Genomic DNA, 6,317 nt, shown 5'->3' on the forward strand with positions numbered 1-6,317 from the left:
TGCTGCCCAAAGGATGCTGCAGCAAAGACACAGCTTCTGGGGGAGAGATCTGCAAGTTTGTAATGTGAACTCATGATTACATGTAGTTAAGAGATTCTCTTTAGTTCGGTAATGTACATGACTTTTGCAAAAAATGTGTTTACCTTTGACTTGTATTACAAGCATGAAATTGAGAGTAACTCTAGTGTTGGAACCCTGGAGGAAATGATAGTTTGCCTCACCACATTTTTTAAAAAAATTAATTTTTAAACAAGTTTTTTGGTCAACAGTTAAATTTTTCACAAGTACATTTCTGGAATACAGTTGTTTTATAAGACCAGGCTCGATTTTAACATTTATTTTTTATTGATGTAAATAAAACAGTTTTTATATACAAGGTATGAGTTTTATCTCCCATATTCTGTTTGCAACCAGTTTCAATCTTAGCCCAATGTTATACAATTGATGCATTCCTTAGTGCACTAACTAGTGCCTTGAACTACAAAAAGTCCATTTGCTTTCTCTTCCCCCATCCCAGCACAAGCTTGTCTTGTTTTGTGTTTTGCTGGTGCATCAATTAACTTAGATTGCATTTCCATTCAGCAAATATATTGTTTTTTAGGCTACAAGATCCAGCCTGGGCACTGACAGACCAGAGCCTAGGTCAGCTGTGTTTCCATCCCTGATTTAAGCCTGAGCTACCTGGCAGTCTTGTACTCAGTTCAGTAGAGCTGCTGTGTAAAATCACAGCTAACTCAGGGGGCAGTGGCTGGGTTCTAAGGGTTAAAAGTGCCCTTGCTGCAGTGGAGTAAGATTGCAGAGGGATTGAGCATGGAGCCAAGCAAGATCATGTTTCCAGTCAGGGCTTCTTCATAGCTGTGAAAAGAGCAGCCAACAGCTCTGTGCTGCACTTTATCTGCAGGCCTTTAAAAAGTTGGCAGCTGCCCATGTTTCCAGTGACACTGCTCAAATCTCAGACCTTTAAGGGGGTTGTAATTTCATTCCCTTGGCATCTGAAGATGACTAGAACACTAAGGCACCACACACGCTCCAGTTGTGGTTTTTTCTGACTTCAAGAACTACCTCTGATAGCCTGGAGGAGACTGAGGGGAGACCTCATCACAGTCTACGACTTCCTTGTGAGGGGAAGCAGAGGGGCAGGACCCAAGGGAATGGCCTGAAATTGTGTCAGGGGAGGTATAGGTTGGGTATTAGGAGGAGTTTTTCCACCCAGAGGGTGACTGGGCATTGGGACAGGCGTCCCAGGTCACAGCACCAGGCTGACAGAGTTCAAGAAGTGTTTTAAGAACACTCTCAGACACATGGTGTGAATCTTGGGGCGTTCTGTGCAAGGCCAGAAGCTAGACTCGATGTTCTTTGTGAGTCCCTGGCAATTCAGAATATTCTGTGATTCTGTGATCAGCAACATAGCTGAGAATGCTATGCAGGTTATCAATCAATTCAGCATATTGTAGTGTTATAGGACTACCATACCTCATAACATTCAAGGCATTTCATAACCATTTATGAAGTTTTACAATTAAGAGAAATATTCTGAGAAGGTATCACCTTTGCTGTATGTAGTGGCTTTGGTTAACCAGTTTAAGTTTTCCGGCCAATGCACCAATTAATGCGGTAAGTTGAGCACTTGCCAAATGCCAAGGCACCCACTAGAATTATTTACTCCTTTTCTGCTGCAAGTTAGGACTAGGAGAAGAGCAAAGCAGGCTCAAAACTGTAAAAGGTATAAAGAAAACTTTATTTAAACAGAACTGAAAAAAAAAATAGAACAAAACCTTCACAACACTTCTCCTCCCCCTCCCAACTCCTCTTTCCTTTCCCACTAACAATGTACAGAGACAAAACCTGGGACCTAGGTCAGTTTACCCTTATACAGAGTTTATCTCTAAAATAGTCTTTCATCAGTTCTCTTAGGGAGAGGAGTCCCTTTTGCCATGCCATGGAGACTTCTCCACAAGAAACAGTTCTCTCGTGGCTTCAATTTCCACGAACAGCAGCTGCCCAGAAATCTGCAATTGTGAAATCCCTCCCACCTTAATGCAGCCTTCCCACAGCTGCATTTATGGGCTAGGTCTGACTTAGGGGGTACTGTTTTAAAGACGAGCTGTTCAAAGCAAAGGTTCTCTTTGTCTGTCTGAGATGATCTTCATCTCCAGGAACAGAGGTCTTCTTCTTCCTCTGTCCCTGGGGGCAAAAGGTCTTCATCACTCTCATCTCTCTCTCTCTTCAAGCTTCTCAGGAGATCACAGCTACTTCAGCATTTACTTACTTCAGCACAAATGCCTTGCTCATGTCTGAAATTTGAAAACTCCATCTCCCCTTTTTTTCCCCATTAGTTAAAGGGATATTCTAGTGTATCACAGTCTATCACCATGGCCTTACAAAATAATTTCAGCCTAAGACTAAGCCTCATTCTCCTCCATCTGGGACTTTGCCGACCATGATGGCCTTATGTTGTTTCTCTAGGTGCCTTGCCTCTGTCCTTTTCTCTCACTTGAGAGGATGGATGCTTTGCAGGTTTCCTCTGTGCAGTGCAGGAGTTGGTATGTCCTCAGGGCCTGCGGCGGTCACGATGGCCGAAGCAGTCACGGAGATGGACTCAGGCTGCGCTGGGCCGTGCCGCCATCTCAGGGGCCGGGCCAGAATGGCAGCAGCTGCTCTGGCCGCATGGCCGGCCTCCCGCCCGTACTGCATTAATTCCAGCCGCGGGTCGGAGACCGTGCTGGAGAGGGGAGAACCGAGCTGGCGGCAGGATGTTAACAGCAGCGGAGCCCGGCCTGCCCGGGACATGGCCCCTCAGCCTCCCCTGCCCGGGACAGTGCCCACTCAGCCTCCCCTGCCCGGGACAGGGCCCCTCAGCCTCCCCTCCCCTGACCGGGACAGGGCCCCTCAGCCTCCCCTGCCCGCGACATGGCCCCTCAGCCTCCCCTGCCCGGGACAGGGCCCCTCAGCCTCCCCTGCCCGGGACAGGGCCCCCTCAGCCTCCCCTGCCCGGGACAGGGCCCCCTCAGCCTCTCCTGCCCGGGACAGGGCCCCTCAGCCTCTCCTGCCCGGGACAGTGCCCCTCAGCCTCCCCTCTCCTGCCCGGGACATGGCCCCTCAGCCTCCCCTCTCCTGCCCGGGACAGGGCCCCTTCAGCCTCCCCTGCCCTGCCCCGCCCGGCTGCATGGAGGGCGCCGGGCCGGCCTCTTACCTGTTCCCAGTCTGGAAGAAAAAAAAAAAAAGAGCGAGCTTTCCCAGGCTTGCTCGTCTTAAAATGTGAATCTCACAGAGGTGTATTCAGGTCTTTAATTGATTTAACAGATTGTCAAAATTCAAACCAGCCACTGATTGGTTTTGTCAGGCACGGAGGAGAGTGCTAGCAGCTTCTCTTAGAAAAACCATTTCCATGGGTGGCTTCTTCCCTCCTCACCAAATACCAATCAATGCGAAACCAGCACATCTTTGCAATGAGCATATTTCACTGAAAGCAGAGAACTGTAGAAAAAGAACTGTCACTTTGAAACTCCCTTTATTTAAAGGCAATTTAGCTTGACGCATCCACCAGAGTTCATATTTTCCAGAATATGAAATATTTCCCCTCCCTTCAGCCTGTAAGCTTCCTTAATGAAATGTAACCCTTTCCCAAATCTTTAATGGTAGCTACAAACTTCATTTCAGTCATACACCTTGCTTTGAGGAGCCTGAACAGGCTTCAGAAAATCACACGTTTGGAGAGGACCCAAGCTCCTTCCATGTGACATGTTCTGGCAGCCAGTCAGACTGGCTGAAACAACCACAACAACTGCCCATGCTCCTGCAATTCCAGAATTCAGACCATGAAATTTTTTTAAAAAATCGCAGTGCAACTCCAGCAAAATCAGAGTCTACCAGCCTTCACTGTCAGCCTCCCTTTCCAGAAAGCCAGATTGACTAAGGGCAAGAACCCTGATCTGATGATAGGAACGTCCAGCTTGAAGTAGCTGAAAGGGTCATCCATGCCTGTACCAGTCTGTGTGAGATCATTCCAATTTGCCTTAGCTCTACACCACCTTTCTGGGGAGGGTCACAAATGGTCTCACCCAATTGTGAGCAGGAAGATTTTCAATACTTTCATTGATGCAGACATGAAAAGAGTCCTGGTGCTGCCAATTTTCCTGCAAGGAAACAGTCTGCACTAAGCTTCTCTCTCCAGTCCCCTCCTTCAGGGAGCAGGGAACCAACACCCCAAAGGCCACAGATCAGTTTATAGGAGAATTAATCTTGGTTTATGCAGAGGCAGGGACTGGACAGAATGTGAATCTTTCTTATCACCAAGCAGTTCTCTTCCATACAAAGAAGGGTGAATACAGTAGCAAGCCGATGCTTCATCGCAAGACAGGCCAAAAGAGAACTTGGCTGTCAGGCTGTGTGCCATCTCCATAGCTTTTGGGTGCATTTCTTAAATGTCTACATGCTGATATTGCCAGGGATCAGGAATTCTCTAAGAACTAGTTGGGCATCCTAAACCTTTCCTTATTTTCTCCCTTTCCATACTATCCTCCTCCTCTCCAACAGCATGTTTTGCTTTTGTTTCTACTTAACCAAGGTCATTGATTTACTTGTTTTGGGACAGAGAAGCTATTAGCAAAAGTCATTTAAAGGATGAACTCAAAAATGTATTTGTTTTGTTGGGTTTTTTTAAAACAAATAAATAACATCCCATAGCACAGAGGGAGGCCAAAAGCAAAACATCCATAACTGACACTGCACAGGTGCACATCCCACACAGGCAGCTCTTATTTCCCCCACAATGAAACTTCCAAGAATCAGATAGAACACTGAAATACTTTGGAAAAAAGGTAACACTTCTCACCCCAAGTGCTGGGGTACTAAGCTCCTTTGAGAACAGGAGCATAACAAGAGGCAAGAACGTGAACCACCCCACCTTACAGAAGGGTGCATTTAGTAACTATGCACTTCAGCCATCCTCAAAGGCGAGTCACAGGTTGCTCCTGCTGCCCAGTGATGCTAGGAATTTTGTGGAGCTGTTCTGGCACCCGCTGGCCGTCTCTGGTATTGCTCCTTACCACAGTCAGTTTATCAACTTCTGTAACTGGGAAGGCCACCGCATGAAACACAGTGGACAAAAATCCCAGAAGCCCTGCAGTGGTGTCTGGACAGACATTAAACACACACCTATAAATGAGACACAGTAATAGCTGGGCAAATAAAACCAAAACCTGCACCTGAGGATTTCCATCCTATTGATTTCTTGGCTGGTTTACTGCAGAGGTGTGCACTGGACTTCTCACAAATTCTCATCCAACCTCCACTGCTCCAAATGAGCAGATGTTCTGTCCTACTCATTCTCTTCATTGCTCCCAACCTACCAGGATTAGATTAGAAGGGAGGATCTATCCCATGCTTCTCTAGACAAAGCAGAACAGTTTGGTCTTCAGCTGGCTGAGACCTTGGCTTTGCAGATAGTTTTAAGGATTACGAAGTGCACAGCATTGTCAGTTAGCAGCTCTCAGCTGAGGGCAATTTTTGACCAAGGAGCCCCACTGTTTGCAGCTGCCACAGCCACAGAGAGCAGCTGCTTGAAGGCTGAGGACAGAGTGAACTGGCTGTCCTAACCCCAAAGCAAGAGACAAGAACTCACCCCCTGCCACCAGCTGGCAGTGACTGAAACAGATTCACGGAATCTAAATTCTAAATGGCAAGTTCCTGATGCTGCTGTACAATGGAAACAGGATACTCTGCCTGCTCTTTCATCCCAATCCAGGGCTTCTGTTTCAGCTTCTGGAAGGGCTGGGATGCAGACACAGGGAGGACCTTGCAGGACTGAAACACAGCTGGCTCGCTGTGTTACTCCACACCTCAAAAGCTCAGCAGACCAGCACTCACCCAAGAGAACATCCCTCCATTCATACCCCTCTTTTGCCTGACACAAAGCCTGCCTGCACACAGTGACAACACGAGTGCCTTAAACTGACACATCAGTCCAGCCTCGTTTGGTGGCTTGAGTACAGACAATGTACAAGGGTTGGCACATGTTTTCACAGCATCTCAGAACTGAAAACTAATAAAGCCCAGCTTTATACAGTAGCAAGTCTGTGATTTCCTGTCAGTTAATACCTTCTGAAGACTCTGAAAGCCTCCACCTGCTGCCCTTCTGCCTCCAGCTCTCCAAACCCAAGAACATCTCTTCCAGCTTCATCCATGACACAATGCCCTGCACTTCCAGAGTGCTGCAGCCCCAGTGCAAGCCAAGCTGTGGACAAATCAATGGATATGACTAAAAGGGAGGGAGACAAGAAGTCTGTAACAACTGATGCCTTGCAGAACATTGTAAC

This window comes from Sylvia atricapilla, chromosome 3 (genome assembly GCF_009819655.1).
Source record: "Sylvia atricapilla isolate bSylAtr1 chromosome 3, bSylAtr1.pri, whole genome shotgun sequence".
Lineage (NCBI taxonomy): Eukaryota > Metazoa > Chordata > Aves > Passeriformes > Sylviidae > Sylvia > Sylvia atricapilla.